This window comes from Bubalus kerabau, chromosome 20 (assembly GCF_029407905.1).
Source record: "Bubalus kerabau isolate K-KA32 ecotype Philippines breed swamp buffalo chromosome 20, PCC_UOA_SB_1v2, whole genome shotgun sequence".
Taxonomy (NCBI): Eukaryota; Metazoa; Chordata; class Mammalia; order Artiodactyla; family Bovidae; genus Bubalus; species Bubalus kerabau.
In genome coordinates, this window is record NC_073643.1 from 62,545,172 (window position 1) to 62,572,696 (window position 27,525).

Consider the following 27,525-nt stretch of genomic DNA (forward strand, 5'->3'; position numbering starts at 1 on the left):
ACAGCACCACCACTCCGCACTCATTTCTCTCCCCTAAGCGTCCTCCCATCCGACGCATGTTCAGAGGCTCTTCCAGAACTAAAGACCGAGCCAGGTTCGGTATCCTGGTACCATCAACGGACGTCTCTGGCCACTTTTTGGACCTCAAAGTTTTGTTTGGCGCTTCTCACCACCGAACCCTGGCAGGCTAGAGCCTCGCATTGCGCGACCCCCTTGCTCGCCCGCGTCGAGGGACCCGTGTGTGGTTCACACAAACGACGACCCCTTAAGAACAGCAGAAACTACAGGCGATCCCCGCGCAGACGCAGCCCGCTCTCGGACGGTCGCAGGGCTTGGTGACACGACAGCGTCCGTCGGGGAGCAGCTCCCCCGCCCCCCGGCCCTGGTGCGGACCTGGGCCCTCAGGCGGCGAGGACGTGGCGCCGGGAGATCCGAGCTTGGGGAGGGCTGGGCGTGCAGCCCGGAGCAGCCTTGTTCCACGCGTCCGGCCAGGCCCCACTCCGGGGTTGGACGCCCGGAATTCATGTATGGCAGGCGGGAACCCTGCACCGTCTGCCGACGGAGACACACGGCCATTCTCAGCCGAGAGGGGAAAACAGGAAAAGGTGGAACCAGGACAACGCGCAAGGCACCGTTACTCCCCTTGCCGCGAGCTGTACCCCAGGCGGACGAAACGTTCGGATCGCCTCACAGTTTCTAGAAACACGGCCCGTCCTCGCCACGCAAGCCTGACCGTTCATGTACGGCGTGAGCAGGACGCGTCCGGGCTCGGAGACGGGGCCCAGGGGCTCTCGCCAACAAGCCCTGCGAGCAGCATCTCGGCCAGGCTGTCCAAGACCCAGAGCCTGGAGCGGGGGACCGCAAAGGAGAGACGAACGCCCCTAACGGTGACCCAGGAGCGTGGCCGCCGAGACCCTCTCCCTGCCCGCTCCAAAGCCCCGCGGATGAAAGGGCGCGGGGAGATGCTGGTCGACCAGAGTGAGCGGCAACTTACGCAAGGCTGCAGCACTAGACCGCCTCCCGTAGTCCTATAGATCCAATCTTCCGCAGAAGCAGGCGTGCCTAGGTCTCCACAACACCGGGGATATCGCCGCCAGTGCTGCCGGCCTCTGGAGCTCTGCGCCGTTTTCGCCGGCTAAGCCGCAGCCCTTATGAAGGTCGCCGAAGGAAAGGAACGCTCTGAAAGCGGCCGCCAGGGGCGCCCGACAACCGGTTCGAGTGTCCCCGGGACGAGGCGCCGGCAGGACGCAGCGGCGCCGACCGCCCTAACGCCCGAGCTCGCCCGGGGCCTCTGCCTCGGAGGGGGCTCCCCGCTCGGGACAGCGCGACGCGGCGTCGCGGAGCGGCCCAGGCGGCAGACGAGGGCGGGCGGAGAGCGGGAGGCCGCGGCGGAGAGGCCCTCCCCGCGAGACTGCAGGGCCCAGGCCAACCTGAGCAAGGGAGATTCTGCAGGGGGCTGGGCTGTGTGAACTGTGAGCTGAAACAGCAAAAGGAAAACAGAAAGAAAAAAATCACGGAAGACATTTTATTCTGTAATTTCAGAGTTGAGATGTTACCAAAGTATAAAATTACAAGGCTCAGAAGCCATAAAGGTAACGACTGAAAACTTGACTATGTAATTGATCTTTTAGTCTTCACCAAGCAAAGCCAGGTGACAAGAAACGGGTGTGTGAGAACATTTGTGTGACTACATATATATTAAGAATGTTGATATCAGCATTACGTAATAACAGAATATTTAGAAAACACGGCAAGGGACCAGTTAAGTAAATTTTCAGTGCATTCACATAACACATGACTATCAATATGCTTTTTGGTTTACTGCTGTTATTTAAATGAGTTAGGTCCATAGGTATTGACTTGGAAAGATGTCCATGACAAACTGTCAAATGAAAACAAAGTTTTAGCACTTGCAGGGGTGTACATCGGAGAAGGCAATGGCACCCCACTCCAGTACTCTTGCCTGGAAAATGCCATGGATGGAGAAGCCTGGAAGGTGCAGTTCGGACACGACTGAGCGACTTCACTTTCACTTTTCACTTTCACGCATTGGAGAAGGAAATGGCAACCCACTCCAGTGTTCTTGCCTGGAGAATCCCAGGGACAGGGGAGCCTGGTGGGCTGCTGTCTATGGGGTCGCACAGAGTCAGACACGACTGAAGTGACTTAGCATAGCATAGCATAGCGTAGGGGTATATATATATGTATGTATATATATATATACATACATATATATACCTTTTTAAAAAGTGAAGTGGAAAAATAAAGTTAGAATAGCTAAAGCGGTTTTAAAGAGCAAGAATCAACTCTTCCCTATAGCCTGGTGTCTGGACAGAAAGACGCGCCAGAAACAAAGATGGGCCACACTACGTGCTTCTCTGCTCCCTCCTGCTCTAGTCTTGGGAAAGCAGCTGGCATCTCAGCGCCTGCACCTCTCTGCTCCACTAACACCCAGAGTCCCTGCAGGCAATCAGAACTCTGAGTCTGCAGGCCTGGGATCCCTATGTCCACAGTCTCTTCCTTCATGTCAGGAGCCTCGAGCAATTCACTTGGTTTGCCCAATCTTCCATGCCCGGAGCTGCTGGCTCTAACATACACCTGTGCAGTCCTTCTCTCCATAAGCTTTGAGCTGATATCCCAAGAGAAGACCATTCCCCTCACAAAACAGGTATGAACCATGGGAACAACCGGAAGTTTGCACCTGGACCCATTATACAAACTCTGTGTGCACACTCAACTCCCAAAGACACTGCCCTTTTCACTGTGCTGTTTGCATGGCATGGCCATTGCTTACTTGAAGCATCCAGGCTCACTTATGCGGCAGGAAGAAATACGAAGTACACACACACACATGCACACACACCCACATACAAACATAGAGGCACACACATACCCCAGGAGCTAATCTGGACTCCTGCTAGGGCTGGCAATGGTGGGAGCAGAAAAGAGATCACTGTTGCTGCTTCTCGGGTCCTCTGCGCTGGCAGACCCTGGTTGCTTTGCTGACTTCACCGTGGGGGAGTGCAGGCTTGGGGCACCCTAGTCTGCAGTTTGCTGTCCGGCGCCCTGCGCTTTATTCGGCCCACTCTACCCTCTCTCCTCAATGCAGAGTCACCATTAAGAAATAAGTATCGACACACATTGCATTCAAGTTTCAAACTTGAACAAAGTTTACTAACAGAGAGAAACTGAGTTACTGTGAAGAAGGTAGTGAGGAAACTTTATTTATCTGTTTTGTAGCTACCAAAATGTTCAAATATAGTCTATAAAAGCTTAATATCTTTTAAAATTAGGAAAAGTAAATAATCCCTCCTTACTCCTTCTTGCCCATCACCACCTCTGCCCCAGCTTCTGTCACACTGGGCTCACCTGACGACAGGCCTGTTCTCCTGGTTGGAGACTTCTTTCACACTCATCACTGTCCTCTATGCTCACTGCACACCTGAGGCCATGGTAGCCATTCACATGGTAAGTCAGGGGGTTTTTCTCTAGTGAGCCTGACGGTTGTAGTTTCTTCTTCTTCTTCTTCTTTTTTCTTCTTTTAATAGAAACCTCTCCCATCTCTCCTCTAAAGTGACAACCTTTGCGGAAGCTGTAACAAGTGGGTGTGAATGACAGAAAGACGGTGTTTCCATATCAGTCCCTGAGCTGCCATATGCCTAACACAGTGGTGGATGTTACTGGCATTAGTATTTCCTGGGTGGTATTAGAAGATCCAGGCTGAGAGGAGAAACCAGACAATTTGGCAAGACACAGATCAAGCCAGGAGCCAGAGCAAGTCCCTCTCATTGTTTCAAGGCAAGAACTCAGCCACCACTGTCTTCCTCTGCATCCTCATGCAGGATGGTTGAAACTGACCAGATAAAGCTCAGGAAACAGAAACCATCATGAGATCCAAGCCTCTAAAGCCCTGCTAGATACTGCAGATATGAGTCCCCAACCACTCATCTGGGGGTGACCCCTCCTACCAAACCACAGGCATGCAGAGATATTGGGAACCCTCCTCTCTGGGGTCAAAACAGTATGGGCTACTCCCCACATAAACAATGTAGTAATATTTCCATTTTACACAGGAAAAAAAAAAAAGAAAGTCATGAGCTGTTATACTCTGATTAGACCTACTTCTTCAGAGTTATTTAATTAATATTCAATTCCTATGATTTACATCAAATCCCAGGAAACCCTCACAGTGATCACTTGGGGAATCTTGACTCCACAGAACAAACACCACTCTCAAACATTTCCATAACTAATTCTTGATCAAATGCATCAGGCTTTGTTCTCTGATACCCACTGAAGTCGTTTAGAGTCCCCACCCTTCCTGCTGTGGCCTCCCCTGACCCTCTGGATGCAAGTGCCTTCAGTCATCTTGAGTCCTCCCCATGTGGGAATCAGGCAGCTTTGGAGCCCTAACCTTACTTCTGTCATGGCCTCAGATATGTGGCCAAGCCACTGTGAACCTTTTCAGTGGCGGGTGAAACAACCTCAGGGGTCATGTCTTGGTGGAAGGTCAGGCACTCTGGCTGCACAGATAAGCTCTTAAACCCCCGTGCACAGGAAAGAAGCAGGAGCACGGACATCATGGGTCCCCTGGTGGGTGTCACAGTCCCACAGGGCAGACACGCTCATCAAATGCAGAGGAAGTTTACTTTGGGGTGAAATCTAGTTGACACCTTCAGAGACATGGTGAAATACTACATGGATTTCTGTCCTGCTAAATATTATTGGCAGAAACATTCTTCATTTCATAATTTTTGTATAAGAAGGTATTTGTCTCTAAGGAAGGAAAATTAAAATAATTACTTTCTTCATTGAACAAATTTGTGTGCTCACTCAAAACATATTCTGACATTTAGTTGACACTCTCCATCTTCTTCAAAGATAAGAAATATAATCATTTGTTTCATTTCACCCTGCTCATCTCCAGGTTTCCCATTTTCCCAGAAGGGTGTGCTTCCTCTGAGTACAAGTCTCACCTACTCTCTTGTCTTCATAAGAGAGCTTAAGCCTCAGCCATAAGTTCAGCGTTTGAAATAAATACCTCAGATGATCTAGTCACCCCAGGAGAATGAGAAGCTGTCCCTAATGTGGTGAGAACTTGAGTTCCCTCCCCAACTCATCTGCCAAGTCTCCCCTGCTCAGGGCTATTGTCCTAAATGATGTCTGTGGACAGCAGCTTATGTGAAAGAGAAGAGTGTGCCCAGAGGCCCAGCACCACCCCATTCTGTCCCCAGCAGCTCTAATTCTGGGTCTGGCTTCTTGTTTCATTATTTTATCACGAGCGCTCTTTCCAGCCATCCTAGGACTTCCTTTAGAGCAGTTCTTTAAAGACCCCCAACCACCAGTGACCGCGTTTGCCACTGCTATACTTCCCTTCTGAAACTAAATTCAGTTCTTTCAGAAAGATTGAGTCCGGGGACTTCCCTGGACGTGCAGTGGTTAAGAATCCACCTGCCAATGCAGGGGACACAGGTTTGATCTCTGGTCTGGGAAGATCCCACAAGCCACAGAGCAACGAAGCCTGTGCACCCTGACCACTGAAGTGTATGCACCCTGGAGCGGCTGCTCCACAGCAAGGGAAGCCGCCACAGTGAGAAGCCAGGCGCCGCAGTAGAGGAGCCTCTGCAGGTCACACTACAGACAGCGGGTGCACGGCAGTGACGGCCCAGTGCAGCCAAAAGAAATCAATTAGTTAAATTTTTAAAAGACTGAGTCCAGCAAAAAAAAAAAAAAAAAAAAAGACATTTCATTTCTCTTTATTTTCATTCTTCTGACATTTTGTACCTCGTTCTGTTAGATATTTAGGATGCTTACAAAACTCCAGGTCACAGAAAAGGAGGCATTCCCAGTGTGTTCAGCATCTCAGGAAACAGGCACATGTCACTTCTGCTGAATAGTCCAAGGAGATGTGAGGGGAGCAATGAACCAAAACCACCAGAAAACCCCACGAGGAGAGCAGCCCATGGACCCCGGAGCAGCTGTCTGTGGGGCTCACTCAGGGGCAGCAGAGAGCCCGCAGGCTGGCTGGGCTTCCGGAGTCCCCCGACTGCTGGGGAAGGTTGCTGTCTTTCAATGATGATTCAGACTCCCCATCAGGAAAACCAGGCCTGATCTCAGCATCTCTGACTCAGTAAATACCTTCAGGACCCACCCCAAGTCCACCCTCTCCTCCTCTCTTTCAGGCAGAATGAATCGAATGCATTCAGTGAGGGCTAGGTTGCTGATCATCCTGAGGTGCTAAGGCCAGGGCTGGCCACATAACTCACCACCCGGGGATTCTCAGGGTCATAAGAACTTACCTACTTCCTCATTCAGGGTGAGGAACAGCAGTGGCTGTGACAGGCAGGACGCCCCAATAAGACAAAGGGACAGGCAGGGTCAAGGTAAAACGACAGGAGGCTGTCTGTGTGGGAAGCTGACCAGGGCAGCATGGCCAGCCCCTCTGTTTAGGGACAGGCAGGAACCCTTGTCACCAGAAGCAAATGCAAATCAGCCAGGGTCCCAGGGCTGTGACTCACAGCAGGTAATGACATCAGCTTCTTGGTCCCTGTACCAGATGGGCACTTGTGAATCTGGGATGGCCAAGGAGAGCCAAGCCGGGTGGAAGATCAGCCCATGGAGCCTGCAGACCTTGTCACCCACTGGGCAGAACACAGAGAGAAGGGCTGACTGGTCACCAACTCTCAGTGAGGGGAGGGCGGGAAGCTTTGGCCTGAGTCTCATTCCTAGAACCTACCTCCAAGGTTAAAGATGGACCTGACTGTTACTAGATTCTTTTTAACAGAAGCCCAGGGTTCCTAATATACCCAGTTTCTAATGGGCCAAGGTGAAGATGGAAGAAAATGTTAGCATCATTCCTTGGATTCATTTGCAAATTCATCCTATATTTACTGGACATTTTTATCACTAGTGATAAAGAACAAAATCTGTCTTTGAGAAGCTCATTCTCTGCTGGTAATACAGAAAGTAACACCCATCACAGGGCAGTGGAGAGTCCACTCGCTCCGTCTGGGAGTCTGGGGGCCCTGACGGTCTCACAGAGTAGGGGAGGTTCAGGTGAGTCGTTAAAAGTGAGACTTTTTTTACCTGGAGGTGGAGGCAGCTCGTGTGAAGAACAGAAATGTTTGTGAAAATGAACCTCATTCCCCGCTTCTCCTCTCAGGTGCTGGACCACACAGCACCCCGGGCTGTTCTTTGAAATCCCCACGCACCTCCAGGCACAGAGCATTTCCCTTCTCTCTGATTCCCCTGAAACACGCTTCTCTTCCAGCGACAGACAGCTCATTCCTCCCCTGGCTTCAGGCCTTTACATAAATGCTCCCTCCTGGGGGAGAGACCCCCACGCCACACATGGAAGCCATCAGCTGCATCCTTCTCTTCCACTTGTCCTGCTCTCTCGCTCTCTCTCTTATTTCTTGCATCTCTGACAGCTTCTAGGGATGGGGCTGTGGGTGAAGGGAAAAGTGGGGAGAGGGTAGGGTGGTATCTTCTCTCCACAGGCTTTGCTGGAAAAGAAGCTGTTTTTCTTCAGAGACAAGGCATGAATATAAACTGCAGGTAAGTTTAGAAACTTAAATTGAAGGTATTAATAAACATTAAGTGTGAAAGACAAAAAACATGAAACCTTTTGTATAATACCTAACAGAATGCTATTATGATGTCTGGGGGATGAAGAACTTCTTTAAAAAGCCAAACAGATGGGTAAGCAAAAGATGGATAATTATGATCATGTTACAAGTAACAACTGCTGCTCATCAAAAGACATCATGAAATGAAGAAAGCAAAAGCTAGGGAGTGGGAAGTGACATGTGCAACAAGTGTAAAGATCTTTCCCCAATAAATATTTTTTAAAGTAGATGTCAAAAACACGTTAACAGGCATTGCATGGAAGGTGAAACGTGGAAGTCCAACGAACATTTAAAATGTGATCAATTTCATTTGTGATAAATTAAATACTAGTTAAAATTGCAACAAAATACCATCTCACAGCTCACAGTTGAGCAAACATTTGTGAGTGACTATGAAAGGCTGGCTCAGATGTGGAACAGAAGAAGCTGTCATTCCTTGTTAATCAGAATGGCAACTGTTGTAACACAGCACAGCTGGACAAGTGCACACCCTAGGCTTCATTAACTCCCATCCAGCTCATAAAGCAGATACATGTGAATGATATTCTTAACAGCAAAGAGGTGTAAACAGCGCCAACATCCAGCAAAAATAGAATGGATAGATCTGGTACATTTCAAGTATGGACTACTATATAGCAGTAAAAGTAATTCAATGGCATGCATACGAATGAATGAACCTCAGAAACCAATACCACACACAAAATAAATATTATGTCACAAAAGGATAATCACTGTAATTCTACTTACATAAATGGACAAAAGAGGAAAAGCCTATGTACTGTTTAGGAACTCACATGCATGTGCAAATCTCAAATAAAAGGCAGGGAATGACATAGAATTGAGATATCCAGAAAAATTAGAATCTTTTTAAATGAGATGGGTGTTGAGAACATGAGAATTTGCTTTACTATTATTCTGCAAACTATGTACTTTTATTACCTACAAGCTTTTCTTTTTATAATCTATTTCTCAGTAAGATTTGTGCCACATATCAAAAGAAATTCCAAGTGGCATTTAATATAAAATCTGATACCATAAACCTGAAGAATAAAGTATAAATATGTATGCAATCTTGAGATGGGGAAGACCTTGATAAACTCTGATGGACTGGGTTGTGTCCCCCCAGGGAGATGTGTTGAAGTGCTAGCCTGCAGGGACTCAGAATGTGACTGTATCTGCAGACCGAGTTTTTAAAGAGATGAATATATTGAGGCCTTTAAGTTGTGCCCTAATCCAGTGTGACTCTTGTCCATGTAAGAAAAGGAAATTGAACACAGAAAGAAACCCCAGGAAGGGTGCACACAGAGGAAGGGGCAAGTGAGGACCCAGAGAAAGTCCTTGTCCGCCAGTCAAGGAGCAAGGCCTTGGGAGAATCATCCCCATCCACACCATGATCTTGGGTGTCCAGCCCCTGGAGCTGTAAGAAAACAAATGTCTGCCATTCAAGCTTCTGGGGATGTGCGATTTTGTCATGGCAGCCCCAGCAAACTAATATATAAGCATTACATTGAAGGGCAAACTACATAGAGAAGTCGTCGTGGGTTTTACTACAACATTGCTAAGCACTTACATGTCAAAAAGTAAAAGGAAAATTACAAACTCAAAACTATAATACACTTGACAGAAGTCTGACATTACCAACACATAGCTCCTATAAGTGTGTAATAAAACAAGTAATCTAGCAAAAAGTTTGGCAAGATCCATAAACTGAAATGTTCATATAAAGAAATACAAATGCTTGTTAGACAACAGAAAAAAAAGAAATCAACTTCCCTCAACAAATTAAGGCTGAGATATTATTTTGTCTTCTATTAAATAGAGAGAAGCGCCTCATAAAATAACAGCATACACATTTAACAAAGATTGTAGCTATCATCCTTAGCAGATCTAAGTACTCAACATTCCTTCTTGTTTGGTCCTTCGACAGTACATACAGATCAAAAAGTGGTAAAAATGATTTGTTTGGCATGGAAATTTTAAGTCTCAATTCTGGGAATTTCTACCAAGTAATAGGTAAATATTCTGACGATTAGAATATGTGCTCTAAAATGAGAAATAATCTTTACTCTCAGCATAAGGATTTGGTTAAACAAAGTATAGCAACTTTCACACCATGGAAATGTTTAAATTGGAAAGGAAATAAACCAAGATATGAAACAAGTTCATCTCTGGTAGGTAGATTTTCTGAATTATATACAGGTAAATTTAAATGTCTTCTTTCCTAGTTATCAATATTTTTCAAAGTTTGCTACAATAAAATATAGATTGCTTTGATAATAATGTGGTGGTGGTTTCATCACTAAGTTGTGTCTGACTCTTTGTGAACCCATGGACTGTAGCCCGCTAGGCTCCTCTGTCCATGGATTTCCCAGGCAAGAATACTGAAGTGGGTTGCCTTTTCCTTCTCCAGGGCATCTTCCTGACTCAGGGATGGAACCCATATCTCCTGCACTGCAGGCAGATTTATTACAGCTGAGCCTCCAGGGAAGCCCAAGGAATCTATAAAGTCAGAAACATGAAAGCAATTGCTGAGGCTATCTGAGTAGAATGGGGAGCAGACCTCCTGTGGGTCTGAGACCCAGGGACAGGACACATCTGCATTTGAATCGTGGTCACCCTCACTTGTGATGTAATCTTGGCTGGGTTTCTAAAAGTACCAAAGTCTGAGTTTTGTCAGAGGCCTCAGAACCTTGTTTCCTGAACTCAAAGGGCTCAGAGTGGGCACAGAGAAAGGCTGCTTCTCACCAACTCCTCCAACCTTGTACAGTGAAAAGTAGATTTTTGCAGTTGAGAGTAATACGGTCTTTTGAACCAAGGGGGATACAGAAGTGGAAACAGGCCAGACGGATGGAAAGAATCCAAAGCAGGACCAGAATCCAGAGGCTGCTAAGCATGATTCCCCTGTGCTCAGTATCACCAGTCATTCCCTGGGATCTGGAAGATTGCTAGCTACCCTCACAGATGTGAAGAACTGACTCACTGGAAAAGACTCTGATGCTGGGAAAGACTGAAAGCAGGAGAAGGAGATGACAGAGGAGGGGATGGCTGGATGGCATCACCGACTTGATGGACATGAGTTTGAGTAAGCTTCAGAGTTGGTGATGGACAGGGAGGCCTGACGTCCATGGGGTCACAGAGAGTTGGACATGACTGCATGACTGAACTGAACTGAGCTACCCTCATCTAAGTGCCAATACATGTCTTATCCCATGTAATTTTCCACACAGCTCTATGATGCAATAGGATTGTCATTTCTACCCTAGAAGTAAAGAAACAGGTGATTAAAGACACTAGGTGTCTTGTCCAAAATCACACAAGTAGACAGGGGTAGCGATAGGATGTGGATATTTGTGTGACTCAGAGCCAGCTCGTGTTCGCCCCGACTCACACAAGCACAGTTTACTTCAGGCTTGTGCACTGAGAACGACTGGCTTCTTACCTGAGCATTTGATAACATATTGCTGTCACTTTCAGATAGGTATCAGAAGAAGAAGAAAAAAGATACAAAGCTAAGTTTACATGGGGCATGTTGTGATATAAGATCATTTTTTCCCCCTGGTTACTCTTCCCTCCAGTGGGAACCCCCCCCCCCCCCCGCCAGGTTCTGGATGCTCATCTTTGAGGGACAGCGCTCACCTGGTGGTCAAGATGCAGGTGCAAGGCCCCAGGAGGCCCCTTGTGCATCACCCTCTCTCAGCTCAGCTGTCTCCAGAGCATCTCCAGATCTAAATAAGATCTTGAGCCCAGCCCTCCTAGCTGTTTCCCTGAGGCTCCTCTGCCCTGAGTCCCTTCCTGCCCCCAGGGAGGGCCTTTCATATCTACCCACATCTTCCCTTCCCTGTTTCTCAGGAGAGTGGCTACTGAATTGCTTTTCAGAGGATACATATTATCGAGTTACCTTTTCTCATTCTAACTCCCTGATACAAAGAAATTCTTCCTACCAGTAGGGGGGCCATGTATCTTTTAAAAAGATGCATTTTTTAAAGAAAAGACTTTAAATGTTAAAGAAATTCTTCCTACCAGTAGGGACACATGTATCTTTAAAAAAGATACGTTTCCCTACCTGTATTCATTTCTTACTGCTGGTATAACAAATGAGCACAAGTTCACTTTCTCATGCCTCTGGAGCAGTCCAATGTGGATCTCGCTGTGTGGACATGGAGATGTTGGAGGGGCTGTGTTCCTTCTGGAGGATCTGGGGGTGTTCTTTCTAGGGGTCGCTGCCCTGTTAACTTGTGGGCCCAGCAGCCACTTCAGCCCCACTGCGGCTCATATCCTCACGTCTCCTTCACCAGCTGTGACTCTCCTGACTCCCTCTCTGACTTCTGAGGACCCTTGGGACTACATTGCACCCTCAACAGTAACCCAGAGGGCCTCCTTTCTTTAACCACATCCACACAAGTCCCTTTTGCCATGTGAGTTAACAGTCACAGGTTCTGGGGATTCGGACCCGGACGTCTTTTGGGGGGAAGGAAACTGTTGATCACACTACTCTTTCTGCACAACTTGAGAGAAAATTACTTTAAAGAATTGCGAAGTACCTTCACAACAGCTCAGAGTATAATCACTTACTAAAATATGATATACAGATAATACAACAATTGGGTCATAATGTGGGTCACAATAAACAGGCCTAGAAGAATGCTTTCCTAATTTTTCACCAGCGAGAAACAATGATCAGATTGTATTTGGGTGACACCTGTCGGGGTCCTTTCCTGAAGCATGAGGTCGGGGAGGGTGGGTGGGGTCTGCACAGACAGGGCTGAGCCTGGAGAGGTCCCGGAGAACACAGGCACAGAATCCAAGGGACAGCTAAGCCTCTGCAGGGTTCAGGCAGGAGGAGCCCGGTCATTAGGGTGGGAGCTGGGTGGGCAGGATGTGGCTGCGGGTGTGGGGGTCCCTGAGACGCAGAGTCTTCTCACCACCTATTTGTGCAAGGGCCCCACCCTCTTTAACTCTTAGTTACCCCGTGATGTCCTGATCTACAGCGTCCATTCAACACAAAAGCACAACGTGGTAACAGCAGCGTGGCAGGACTGCAGAGGGGGGTTCGGACCGCTGAGATCAAGAAGCACTTGAGAAACAGCACCGCTGCTGAGCGCGGAGCCCCGGGAGACTCCTTCTGCCCCGCCCCGTCGGTGATCCCCAGCCCCAGAGTCTTCAGCTCAGGTCCTCTGCTGGAGAGGGGCCCGCGCGCCCGCACGTCTGAGCCCTGGGCTCCGCGATCGAGCTCGGGTGTGCCGCGGCGCCCCTTCTCCCGGTCCTCCGCTCCGGGTTCGGACAGCTGCCGGAGGCCTGGGGTCGGGTCCGGGGAGGCGAGCCGGGGGGGATGCGCGACCCCGTGGGTGGCCGCGTGCGGGGAGCGGGTGCAGTTTCTCCCCGCGGGGCCGAGCCCGGTCGGTCGGAAGCCCTTAGCCCGGCGGAGGGGCCGCTGTGCCGCCGGCGGGATCCCTGGGTCCTCCGCATCTTCGGCCTGCGGGGTATCGGAACCGGCTCCAATGCCCGGAGACCGCCCCGCTCTTTCCTCGCCGCCTCCCGGCTTCTCGGGGCGCACCCGGCTCCCGGGTTCCAGCGGCGGCCAGGGGCTCGGAGCTCCTGCGGGGACGGGACCCCAGATCCCCCAAGGCCCCTGGCCCTCCGTGCGCGTCGCCTGCCCCGCGGGCGCGGCTTCGCAGAGCGGCAGCCCCAGCCAGGGAAATGCGGCCGTTGGAGGCGCCGTCGGACGGGGACACGGGGCCGCCTTGGCTTCTGGCTCCGCCGGCCGCCCCGTCTGCAGCCCGAGGGCCGGAGGACACCAAGCGTGGTGGCTTCGCCGTCTACCCGCGGAGCGCAGGGGCGGCCCCGAAACTGCGACTTGGGGTCAACTGTATGCTCGCCGGTTCTTAGATCCAGGTCTCTGGTGTGAAAGAACCCAGATCTCCCGCCCTGGGCGGAAGAAAGTTTCTTTTTAAATGTTTTGTACAAAGCGTTCTTTCCCCGGCCAAAATAAGCCCGTTGGTGATTTGAAACGCCACCATCACCCGCACTGTTGGCGGTGAGACTGAAGGGCAGGTCTGAGCCCGACCCGCTGTGGGCGCGCAGAGCACATAACATGGCCCTCCTGGGCTGGTCATCAGCTGTCAGAGTCAGACTCTCAGGGCTGAACTCCAGCTCCAGGGCTGGGGCTGGAAAGGCGGCTTCTGTCCCTCTGGGAGCCTCAGCAGGTACTGACGACTTGATGGGTGAGGAACTGTGCCCAGCAAGTAACTGCTACTCAAAACTGGATGGGCGCCAGCGCGCAGCAGGAAGGGGGTACCTGACAGCACAGCTTCACTCCCTGCTGGAGGCTGGGGACGCACAGATGCGGTTGTTGCAGCAAAAATAGAAACGAAGTGTTTCCTCTCCTGAGAACAAGGAAAGTAAACAGCGAAGACTAGAGAAGAAACATGACCGGTCGTCAGAGTTATTCGCTCCTAGTATTTCTTGAAGTGTTACTAATCTGTAGTGTCTATAGCCAGAAGTTTCCTAATGTACGTAATCTTCATCCTGCACCACATTTTTGCTCTCCCTGCACCCTCTTGTAGCAAGTCACCCCTTAGGGCTGTTTGCATTTCGGAAGGAAGGTGGCAGGCTGAGGGACCCAGGAGACCCAGGCTGTATAGAGTCTCTCAGGTCCCCCAGCTGGGGACAGGGCACCGTTCCTGGGGTGCTAGGCTGCTGTGTGCTCCCCTTGGCCAGCTGAGGAGTAAAGCCGTCTACTTCCTCCAAAATTCCATCTCCGTATTTTTTAATTGGGCATTGGTGGGCAGAGAAAGGCGAGATTTTGGCAGTAACAGGGTGGCCACCCATCAGTGGGAGGTGGGGGATGGGAGAGCACCCGGGGAGGGGGAGGACTTGAACCCCTCACACCTCAGGCAGCTTTTGGTAATTTGGCTTTGTTTTTTGAGTACAGGTTTCATCGTTACAGCACATAGCAGTGTCACTCTGTTTGGGAATGGTGGTCCCTCCGGGTGGGAGAGTCCACTGTAAATGGATAGAATAGGCCACCATTGCATCTTACGTCCCGTGGACCAAATTCCACTCCCAGATTGTGCTGGTAGGGCCTGAAAGCTAAAAATGGTTTTTATATCTTTAAATGGTTGAAAATAATTCTTAAAGATAATATTTGCAGCAAGAAAATTATATTCATTATACTCATATTCATTCAGATTTCCTTGTCTATAAGTAGTGCTTTCTTGAAACAGGCTCTTTCATGTACTTTTTATCTGTGGTGCTTCTTGGATACAATGAGTGAACTGAGTGGATGCAACAGATGTCATATGGCAAAGCTAAAATACTTACTCTCTGGATCTTTATAGAAGTTTGCCCACCTCCACTGTAGAAATATGGTAGGCTTTTTGTTTGTTTGTTTTTTTTAACACATATGCTGAGAGCTATACTTTAGAAACATTGTGAATTTTGTTCCCATTACATATTAATGTGAATTTAATTCACGTTACATTGTGAATTTTGTTCTTGAAACAAACCTCCTGTAGGCAGATGTAAAACTGGTTAAATTGCTCTCAGTAATCTCAGCCAGAGTGAACACTGAGCCTGTGTACTCAGTTGCTACTCAGTTGCTGAGTTGTGTCTCTTTGTGACCCCATGGACTGTAGCCCTGCAGGCTCTTCTGTTCATGGGGATTCTCCTGCTAAGAATACTGGAGTGGGTTGTCATGCCCTCCTCCAGGAGATCTTCCCAAGCCAGGGATCAAACCCGGGTCTCCCTCATTGCAGCTGGATTCTTTACCATCTGAGCCACCAGGAGAACCTCTCAGGAGAATGGCCAATCTGAATCGAGTTCTCAGAGTGATGTTTACTCTACTTTCTGTCTCAAACACCACCCCTTAATTGAATCTCCCACCCTTTTCTGCCTTGATTTGTCAAAGTTTCCATCTCTGCCTGCCCCCTGCCCCCAAAGAGTCTCTCTGCATTCCTTCCAACCTATCCTTCCTACAGCAGAAAATGTAACTAAAAAAATAAAAACCCAAATCCTCCTTAAAAATTTCAGTAGTTTCTCACTACTACCAGACCCAAGATTCCAGGGCCTTCCATGAGTGACCCCTGTGTTTCTCCTCACTCTAATCTCCCTGCCATCCTGGACTTCTTTTAGAGCCTGGCACCATACGTTTCCCTCGAGTCATTGCTTTATATACGCTGTTCCTCCCACCTGGGGAGCTCTTCTCCCTACCCCTTGTTCCACCAGCTCCCCATCATTTCATCTTGATGTCCAATACTCCTTGTTCAGGGGAGCCTTCCCTAACCCTTCCATCAGCTCCCAGAGCACCTGCATTCACTCTCTGTAACATTCATTAGATTGTCAGTTCTCCTGTAATCTCCTGCTGGACTGAAAACTTTGCAAGAGTGGGGCTGTGTCTTGCTCATAGTTCTTTCCTGGTTCCTGACACGAGTTGATTCTCTGTCACTGTTGAATGGATGGTTGAAGGATGAGTGACGTGGTTGTGCTGGGAGGGGCCTGGCTCTGCGATGATCTGGAGATGCCACACATCATTGGAGGATTTGGTGACTGGATGAGGTAATTGCTAATGTTCATCAGCTCTGATATGTATTAATCTTTAGGCTTACCCCCAGCCTGTTCCATTTGTTCCTAGATATTTGGTTGAACATTTGTTGTACTGAACTTGAGATTCAAGATTAGGCTGTGGATAAAAGAGTTAGAAGTGACAGCTGCTTGGTACACACATAAAACAATCTGCATAATTTCTGTGATCTTTCTCCAGTTACACACTTCAGAGAACAGTCACCAAAATCACATAGTCATGCACTTGGCCACATAGTTTCCTGGGTACTAAAGCACTGTAGCCAAAGAACCAAGTGTTATCTCTGAAGGTCTAAGAACTAGCCATGCTTGGACAATGGAGAAGTTAACTTCTGGCAGTCTTTATCTTCCAGTAAATACTGACACTGGAAAGTGAATGATGATCAGCTGGCTTTAATTCCTTCACCCCAGGTCCCTCCAGGAAGACTAATCAATCAGGTTGAAACTTGTACTCTAGAAATACAAGGGGTCCTCCCCATGGGAATTTGACTGTATTCAAAGCTTTTAACAATCTCTGAAATGGGAAATATACAGGGCAAAACTCTGCCAGCCATACCTGCAATTAAAATTTGAGAAAGGGTTAAGATCTTTGCTGGTGGCTTTTTATATGAGTGAATTCTCATTTGTATCTGTCCATAGATTCCAAGAGCATAATTAATGTTCCCTGAGTTACAGAAGTCAGTTCTGCATCACCTAGGATTGGCCCAGGTTTAAACCCACTCCTGTAGTTTAATTAATGTAAAAGCAACCTTCTGTAAAGGCCTATAGAACATGTGAAGTTTTCATGGTTTGCTGACTCTGGGACTAAAATCTGGGGGAAAGTCTCCTAGGGAGTTGTTTTCCTGCCGGATGTTTGACATTTCAAAGGGAGAGATTCAGGTCTGGACTTGTGTTTCCAAACAGCAGTTGCTCTAATTAATGAAGCATTTATCAAAGGTGATGTCCATTATCAGGACTGTTGGAAACAGAGTCATTACTGAATGACCACACACTTTACTGATGTGGAGTGGAAGGGCCCCAGAGCCACACAGCAGGGCTGGGAGAATCTGCCCCATGACAGGCGGTGGGAGGAGATCACATTCCCATCTTACTGAGTTTTCCATCCACTGAATGATCATTCTCACACAGCAGCCCCAGACTCCACATGGAATGTTGAGAGGGTAGCAGATCCAGGACCTACTAAGACCTGCACTAGTCCTACAGGTGCACAGAAAAAGGGTGAGCTCACTTACATGTGGCATCTTAAAAAAATAAATAAATAAAATAAAAAGCAAAGCACCAAGGTCCTCAATCCAGGGCACAGGTTGGTGGTTGCAGAAGGTGGGCTGCGGTGGGGGTGGGAAGTAGGTGAAGGTGGTCAAAAGGTACAAACTTCCAATTACAGAAAAGTCACTCATGGGATCATCATGTGTAGCATGGAACTATAGCTAATAATACGATTTTATAAATTATTTTGTATATTTGAAAGTTGCTAAAAGAGTGAATCTAAAAGTCCTCATCACACACACACAAGATGTAACAATGTGAGATGATGGATGTGGGATGGACTCATCATAGTGATGATTTTACTGTACATACAAATATTGAGTCATTAGGTTGCTCATCCAAAATGAATATGAAGGGATATGTCAACTATGCATCAGTTAAAAAAAAGAAAATGGTGGAAGGACGATATGCGCTGTCACAGTTGCTGAGAAAGAGGAAGTACTGAGCTTTGCCTCAGGGTCTGCAGTCTTCCCTCCTCTCAGTGATGTAAAGGATACTTACGGCCTTGAACGCAGTGATGGGATAGGCCTGGGGCTCCGCGTTTCTCACAAGCTCCCAGGAAATGCCAATTCCTGCAGATCCCTGGCTGTACTTTGAGTAGCAAGGTGTTAAAGCTCCTGAGGGTGGAGATTAGCTGGCTGGTTTCTAAGGGATCCAGTTATACTTATGAGTACAGCACAGGGGCTTTTTTGGCCTCCATTCCTGACAGTGTGAAATAGCTGCCAGGTGAGCCAAGGTGGTGTTTCCTTTGCAGAGAAGAGGAAAATGGCAACTTTCATCAGACTGGAAATGATGCTGTTTCATGTTCATATACCGATGTCCTCAGACAAATGGGGCCCACCAGCAAAGACCTTCAGAAATAAAGGCCAAAAGACCATGATGACTTTTAAAGTATTATTTTGGAGTGCTATCCACAACGAATAAACTAAGGAAATGATTTTATGTCACAGCTCAAGTGGTTCAATTGCCTAGGAGCTTTTTTTTTTTTTTTAAGTTTTATCTTGAACCCTTCTTGGAAGTGTCTGCAATTACATGAGGGCTTGACGGAGTGTGTCACTGCTTGTTCAAAGCTCTGGTGGCAAATAAAATATACAATGACAGGAAGGACCCTTCACTACACTTGTTAAAATATGGAAAGGCCCTCCTTGGGAAGATATACAATCTCGGTCACCGTGAGGAGTAGAAAGTGAGCTGCAGAAGACGCAGCTGGGCCACAGGAGAGGAGCCGGCCGAGCTCCCGGCCCTCTCAGCCCCTCTGATAAAGGCTCTGTCTGACCCCCAGGCCCTCAGCCACGCCTCCTGGGGCTCACAGGCCCTGAGAGGCCTGTTGTGGGTCCCGGTGCTCTCCTCTAACCTGGGGGAGGAAGCGGTGGGCTCAGGAGAGACCCTGGGCGTGGAGTGAGGACCTCGGCCCGAGCTGCGCCGCGCGCCGAGGGACACCATCTACGCGCTCCGCTGGTGTCGACTTCCACGTGTGTAAGACGAGCGGCCCGGCTGTTCTTGGGTGTTTCTTGATTCTTCAACAGTCCTTGGGCCTCAGCAAAATTAGCAGAAATCAGAAATGTGTTATCTCAGGCATCCCTGCTGACTCAGTGGTAAAGAATCTGCCTGCCAATGCAAGAGACACCAGTTCGATCCATTAAGATCCCACACGCCGCGGTGCAGCTAAATCCGAGCACCAAGACTGTTGCTCCTGTAGACTCCGGAGCCACAGCCCCTGATGCCCGTGCCTCCCAGAGCCTGTCTTTGCAACAAGAGCGTGGGGGTTTTCTTGGCGTGAAAGCTGCTCCCCCACAACACGGACAGTGCCTGAGATGAGAGCCAGATGGCCCTTCAAGCCTGACGGGGGCGCCGCAGCCTTCAGTCACCATGCAGGTGAGCAGTGAGCACCTCCAGTCCTGAGAGACTCGTGGAGAGTCGTGGGGCCTGGATTCCTGTCCTCAGGCTGCCCTGGGCCTAAGAGGGGCATCAGACAAGATGTAAGTGCCCCACCATGTGGCTCATGCTCACCGAGATAAAGCACGCAGGACCAGAAGAAAGACAAGGAGTTACGACACAGCCTGAGGGAGTCCGGAAAATTAGCAGAGCAGATGGTTTTCAAGCCAAGGCCTCCGAGGAATGCAGTTCAGCAGCCAGGAATCCAGAGCCAGGGGCAGTGGTAGATGCAACAGAGAGCAAGTCCCCCCAGAAAGGCAGATGTGAAGGCACAGCATTCATCTCAACTCCTGGATGATGTCAAAGGTGGTGTGTACTGCGGGGTGGACGCAGGGGGTGAGGGCTGGCAGAGGAAGGGGGCAGGGGAGAGAGAGTGAAAGGCATTTAGAGCCTGGCCTGGGATGCCACTATCCTTCCTAGGAAAGTGGGAGACACTCAGATGCTATAAGTAGAGAACAGACACGTTCAGAACTGCAGTTAAAGCAGATCAGTTATTACAGACAGAAAGCAAATGGGAGGGCAGAGAGGCTGCAGCCAGAGTGTGGTCAGGAGCCCAGCAAGAGCACCAGTGAGAGGAGCCCAGAGTGAACTCAGGAGGCGGAGCTGGAGGGAGGAAGCCCATCAGAGCAGGGGGAGGAGAAGGAGAGGTGAGGGTAGGAACATGGAGAGCAGCTCCTGCAGAGGCTGAGGATCCTCATTGTTTGGTGATGAAGGGAAGCTCAGAGAAGTCAGTCCCTGAAGGAGGAAGCGTGAATCCTCATCCCTGTCCAGAAGTTTGTTTGCCTACAGACTTTAGAAGGGTGAGAACCAAACAAAATTCAGGATAAGATGTGTTTCTTGTGTGAATTCTTTAAAAAAACCAATCCTTTATCAATCACAATTTTTAAGTTTGAATCTAATTCACATATCATAAAATTTACTCTGTAAAATGTACAATTCACTGGAGTGGATTGCCATTTCCTTCTCCAAATGATTCACCATCTCTTTGCAAAGCTGTGCCGCTATCACCGCTATCTAAATCAGAGCACTTCATCTCCTCACAGAGAAAGCCACTACCCACTAAACAGGCACTTCCCCTTCTGCCTTCCCCCAGCTTTTGGCAATTGTCTGTGTGCTTTTTGACCTGAATGTTTTGCCTATTCTGCATATTTAAAGTACATGGATTTGTACAACTGTGGCCACATATGCTGGTTTCTTACACGTGGTGCTATGTCTTTGAGACTCATCTATGTTTAGCACACGATTCATTCCTCTGTTTGACTTGAGAATTTTCCTTTGTAGGACATTATAACACACACACACACACACACACGAGTTCTTTTCTTTTTAATTGTGAAAAAATCACAGAATATAAAATTACCATTGTCGCTCAGTCCACGTCGCTAGGAACCGTGTTTGTGCAGGGAGCCTCTTTGCCTCACTGACCCTGAGCCACCGGCGAGCACAGGGCAACCAGCCCAGCCATGACACCCCTTCTTGGGACCCTCTGTGCCACCCACCCAACCAGGACTCCATGCAGCCCTCCCCTGGCAGCCTAAGAAGAGAGGTGGTGAAGGAGAGAGAGACCAGGAGAGAGGAGAGCAGAGGCGGGTGGAGGAGCCGGTCATGCTGAGCTCCTGTCTCAGTCGCATGCCTGCTAGACCAGCCCTGCTCAACTGCTGGGATCTGAAACAGTCAGATGGGTGAGGGAGGTGTGACCACGGATGTCAGCAGCTTCAGCCAGACATCCGACAGTCTACACTGCAAACCTGCCTGGCCCAGCTTCACTCCCCAGGCCAGCTTCAGAGCCCCAGAGCCCCAGCCTCATGTCGGGGGCTATCCCAGCCCCATCCTCCAGAGGTCCACATCCCAGCTCCCAGGAGAGTCTTCTGAGCTCCCAGGAGATTGTGTCCACTCATGGTGTATGACAAGTGGCATTAGGCTGGGACCAGTTGGAAGTGGCCAGAGTGAAATCCAGTTTCTCTGTTTCTCTTCTGCCCCAGAAGCACCCATTCTCTCCTACTCGCTCATGCCTGTTTTGTCCAGGTGTCCCCTGAACACAGCCAGGCTGCAGGGAAGGGTTTCAGGGCAGGGCAAGAGCTGCAGCATCTCACGGTGAACAAGGCCAGCCACCAACTCATGCCCAACTCTGGGAGAGCATCAATGTGGGTCAGAAACTGACTCTCTGATGGCACAGGTGACTGCTCCTGGATCACTCAGGGCCCCAGAACTTAGGTTTGTCTTGTGACCTCTACAGCTGGCTCTAAAGTACAGACCCTCAGCAAGGAGACATCTGGACCCCGGTAATCACAGTCAGGTTGGCTAAGTACAAAGGGGGTGGGGCGGGGCAGTGAGGACAGGGGTGGGGGCCACCTGCCTCTTCTGTTTCACATCCCCCCACCCCCAACTCCTCTGAGCTTCTCCTCCTCAGCATCCTACCCCCAGGGTGGGGCAGTGAGGACGGGGTGGGCACCGCCTGCCTCTGCTGTTTCACACACCACCCCCACCCCTTCCCCTGACCTTCTCCTCCTCAGTATCCTACCCCTGTATTGGGCTTTCTTGGCCCAGACACAACAGAAGTGATCATTAAGTTACTCAGTATTCAGTGGAATAGTCATGAAGTGATTTCAAGTGTAAAAAGAAATAAAATTGAAAATAAAATCCACCCAGACTGTTAATGTTTCGGATGAGGTTAGTGTCAGAGAAGATCCTTGGGCTCCTGGTAAAGGTCTCCCTGAAACTCTGGCTCTGGAAGGAGGGATAAGAAGATGACCTTTGGTGAATGTGACCTAAGCCTGGTTTGTGTTTGACCAGCTCATTGATTTGATTCCTGGTCATCATCACATTTGCTGAGCCCCGTTCTGCCTCTGTTCGAGGTCCTCACAGGGCCCACAAGCTGGAGAGCTCATCGAAGTGTGCTTAAAGACTCGAGGGGTCCTGGGTGAGGCAGGAAATGGCGCGGGCAGAGCATGGGATCAAGAAAGGCATCGTGGACCCGGTGAGGTCTGAGCTCTAAGGGTGAGTTCGGCAGGGCCTGGCTCTGAGCAGGACTCAAATACATGATGAATGACTAAATGAATGAAAATGGAAATCTTCCCAAAAAAGAGCAAGACTGTCAGCTCTTCTGTAACTGAGTCCAAGCTTGTCCTGCTCACCTCACAACAGGCCAATAAATTGAGAGATGAGTTCTTGGGGCAAGGAACAGTGACTTTATTCAGAAACCCAGGACCCTTGTCCCAGGACTCATCTTGAGTTAGAATTCAGGCTTATTTTATATTAATTCTCAAAGGTGGTGGGGGAGGAAAGTCAAATATTTCCTCATTCTGATCAGGCTCCAGAGGGCATGTGTTAATGTCTGCCTCCCTGCCATTATTCACAGGTAAGTCTAGTCAGGAAGTTTCCTGTGAGCTAAACAAAGTTATTTTAGCTTGGTGCTCATTACCTGGGATGCAAGGCTGCCAGAGATGGGGCTTTATGTATAAGCTTATAGGCAACATTCCTTTAGTGGTTAACTCGTAATAGGCAGAGTACAAAGGCTCCTTCTTTATGATGTTTTCAGGCCAAAGTTCGGAACTGCAGGGCACCCAGGGACAGCGGGAGAGGTCCGGTGGGGTGCCCACTCCAGCCCCTCACAGCTGTCTTGCTGACTAAGCAGCCTGTGTCTTGACTCCCTGGAGGCACCTGTTTGCTCTCTTCTCTCGGACAGTGCTGGTTGTAAAGTATAGATTGGGCTGAGGCAGAAAAGGAGAGATGACCTCAACGGAAGTAGATGACCTTTATTCAGGCAAGGAGGGGTGGCAGTCGGCCTATCAACCAGGCTGAGCCTGAGAGGGATCAGGGAGGCTTCATATTGAAAGGGAGATTTGTGGGAGCGATAAGGGAAACGTTAGTCAGGTGCGATGTTTTGGGTATTCTTTAGTTGAGATGGCATTTGTAGCTGGGCAGGGGGTGATCAATCCTCTGGACAAGGGGTGATAAGTCCCAGGTAGATGCAACCAGCCTGGAGCATCAGGGCAGGACCTAAGGTTTGGTTTTGTTTTTCTGAAGTTAGAAAATTCAGCAAGGGCCTATGAGATGGCTGTTTTCTTTTCTAGGCCCAAAGACTCTTCCATTCATCAGAAGCAGCACTCACCTGTGCCCCTCCCTGATCAGGCTCAAGCAAACCAGCTGCCCTCAACTGAAAGGGCGTTAGTCTCTCAATCATGTCCCTGCGACCCCATGGACTGTAGCCCACCAGGCTCCTTTGTCCATGGGATTTTCCAGGTAAGAATACTGGAGTGGGTTGTCATTTCCTTCTCCAGGGGATCTTCTTGACTCAGAGATCGAACTCAGGTCTCCTACATTACAGGTGTATTCTTTACCATCTGAGCCACCAGGGACATGCATAAGAAACTGCTACCTCCCAAAACTGAGGTCAGAAGGCTGGGCATGTGGTTCAGGCTCTACAAGGCATTTCACATCCTCCTACTATCCCCTCTTTTCTCCCTAAGAAGCTCTTACATCTCAGGACACCTCTAACCAATACCCTCTTTTGGTGGGAGCTAGTGCTCCGCGGTTAATATTTTCAGCCCAGAGAGACACAGCCTGTGCTTTAGACCATGAAAAACCCTCCCAGCTAGCCCCAGTCCATGCAAATCTCTCCTGTTCCTCAGATCCCATGGCCAACAGACAGTCCCTGAGTCTGTTCAGCAGACAAGCTCCCACAGTGTCCAGCGCTGAAGCTATTCCTGCCCCCGTGTCTCCTGGGCCCTGCACAATGAGCCTGCACTCCTGGGAATGGAGGGTCCTCTGTGCGCTTCTTCCAGGGCTGCTGCTGGACCTTCTTCCTCCTTCAACCAGAGCAGAGAGCTGGCTCGGGCAGGCCCGTGAGTAGAGGGAGGAGGGGACTAGCTGTCAGTCCCTCTGTCTTCTGCGGGCCATGGCCATGCGGAAGGAGGCGCTGGGGGCTGAGAGCGGGCTTGGCCTGCTCAGTTGTCAGGACTCAGGGCACATTAGGGAGACGCTGAACCTACTGGGGAACGATGACAATGTTGATGGTGACAAGCTGTTTCCATCTCTGTACGAGCTGGTCCAGTTCAGCAATTCTCCCAAAACTAGCACCCGTATATCAACCCTCTTCCTCTGGCAACAGGGGGTGGGCTGAGTGTTTTCCAGGAAACTCCTCGCTAACCTCTGGGAAGGATTCTGACAGAGTCTCTGATGATGCAGCAAATTTGGCTTTGGTTCGGAATCAACAAGGACTCCCTGTTTGGCACATGAATGTCAATGCTATGTAGCAGCCTCGAAGGGAGGGGAGCTTGGGGGAGAAAGGACGCATGTGTGTGTTTGGCTGAACTGTTCCCCTTGGTGTCACTTGAGACTGTCACAGCACTGTTTGGTAACGGGCTACACCCCAAACACAAAGTAAAAGTTAAAAAAGACAACAACATGTGACCGAACATTCACCAAAAGAAGACAGTGGATGATTTGAATATTGACTTCAAAAGTGCATTTTGGTAACACAGAAAACTACAGTATTTTAAAATCCTAGTTTATGATTTATAATCTATGATATTTAGGTGACTGATCAATTGTTTAGTACAGGCACTGATAAAATACAAGCTAAAGGCTCACCAGATTTAATATCATAAATTTCACCCTACAGTCTAAAGCCAGGGCACATAGTCTATTTATCTGTCTCCCTCCCTCCAACTCCCTCTCTCTATAGTTTTAAGATTTGTGTCACCAGTGAGCTCACTCCAGCTCTCCTGCAACACACACCCTTCATTCTGTGGGAGAAGTGATAACACTCGTTTACACTAGTGTAAGTGAGGAGGTGATGCATGGTGACAGAAGGAAGGAGACTGGCGGGGGGCTCGGCCCGGCCTCAGCCTGGGGGCTTTGCCTGGACCCTCGCTCCCTCTCTCACTGCTGACCATACAGGGGCCTGGAGAAGCCTGTGAGGAGCCCTGGCCAAGAACCTTCATGCACGTCTCACCATTTACATCGTGAGCATGGAGTTTGAGGAAAGATCTTCAAATTTCTGTTTTTTTCTGACTTCTTTAGTCTTCATTAGTCTTCTCACCAGGGGTGTCATTAACTAAATCAGCCTATATATTATTAATATTAACATATATCATTGATATATAAATATTATATTAAAAGAATAATAGTACACAACATTTAATATTTATTTACATTATATAAGCATATATTTATGTAGCATTATGTTATACTAAATTAAATTAATAAATATAAATAAAGTAGCATAGCGATATGAGTATGTATTACTCCTGAGAGGCAGACCTTTGCCTTTTACGCAGTCAACTCTGCCTGCTGACCATATTTTGTTTGCCAGAAAAAAATGAAGACTGAGGCCAGAGTGAAAAGTGAGGGGAAGGCAGGCAGAGAAGACCCAAGCTGAAATTACAGGGGAGGCATAATTGAATCACTCAAGTGAAACAAGAAGTGTGTTCCCGAGACCAGCCTGAAGTGAGGGGAGTGGATGCGAACCCGCACCCGGCCAGGCCAGTGGGCACCTTCTGGGGTGGGGTGAGCGGGAGGGAGCCTCCTCTGGGTGTCTCTCCGCCTGCTCCTCTGAGGACCTGCTTGTCCTCCCCAGGCTCTGCTGTGACCTTTGTGCTTTGCCGCCAGGAGGCCCGTTTCCTGCCCTCCACTGTCGTCCTCCTCCTGTCTCTCTGTCCTGGATTCTCTCGGCTGCCACCGGCCAGGCTGGAGACACAGGCATCACAAGACCTTCCCCGCAGCCCGTGAGCTGTCCTCGCCCCGCCCTCCTCCTTTAGCGCTGGGTTAACGGGGTGCCTGGTGTTCATTACCGAGAGCTTCCTTGCTCGCAGTTTCCTCCATTCCTGATGGTGGGATGCGCAGGGCAACTAAAGCCATTTCTGAATTTCCCTGAATGTGGATGCTAGATGAACCTAGTTTGCTTATAGCAGAACCGTGTTGTTCTAAAGAGAGATTTTTATAGTCCTATTTAAAACCACTGTAAAACCCCCAAACAGGAAATAGTGAGACCTCAAAGTCAGACTGTTACATGACAAAAGCAAGTTGTAAAACAACACACACATTATTTGTCTAAGTGAACAAAAAATGAACCTATATTATCTGTGTAAATAAATATATATTTGAAAATGTTTTTTAAAACGCTGGAGGAATATATACAAATGAACCACAGATACTTTGATAAGGATGAAAGAGAAATTTTACTTTTACTCTAAATTACCAGTTTCTTTTTGGGTGTACTTTTAACTCAGGAGGAACTTGAACAAGAGTGTATATTGTTTGCATTTAAATAAACACTACATATGATTGTACAGAACCAGCTTATCATAAAAACTGAACCAATGTATTTCAGAGTCAAACAAATGATAAGCTGTGTAGAAGAGAGTGAATATCTGCTGAAGGGCTAAAGACAGAAAGAGCACACGAGCAGCACAAACAGTGAGACGCCGGCTGCAGGCTGCTGTGCCTCCAGTCACGGGCCACTCCCTGAACACCGGCTGGGTTTAAGGCAGCCTGGAGGTCAGTCACCTGCCCAAGGCAAGTCTGAAGTTATGCCAGGCCCATAGTAAAGACATGTTTTATTTAGTAGCTCTCAGAGGTAGAAAATGTACACTTTATTCTCTAAACTTATTTTGGCCTGTTCTATAATGGATTGTTCCACTAAAAACAAAACACTGAAACCAACATTAAAAACCACCTTTTTGGTATACCTGAAAGCTTTTGCCATTTTAGAGCTTTCTCTTTTTCTGTCATCTCTTAAACACATGTAAAATAAATACAGTCAAGTCCCCAGAAGGAGGGGCCACTCAGGGAACTCTGGGCCTCAGCTGTTACTAGGAATAAGTGGCAATAAGTGGCAAATAGCATTTTTACTCCAGAACTCAAAAGGCATTTTGTTGTGGGACAATCGGGACTCGTGGAAAGCATATGATAGTCTGATACTGTTTCTTACATCTGCCACAGTTCAGTGATTTTCAATATCTTACTTTCTGTAACCAAAGATTGAGAATGCTCAGGAGAGAGCATTAATATAACTACATAACTCGTTATAAATAGCATATAAGTAGAAAGTATAGTTAGATGTGAGTCTAACTTACCTTAATATCCTAGTTCCTGTGGCCCTCAGTCCATAGGCTCA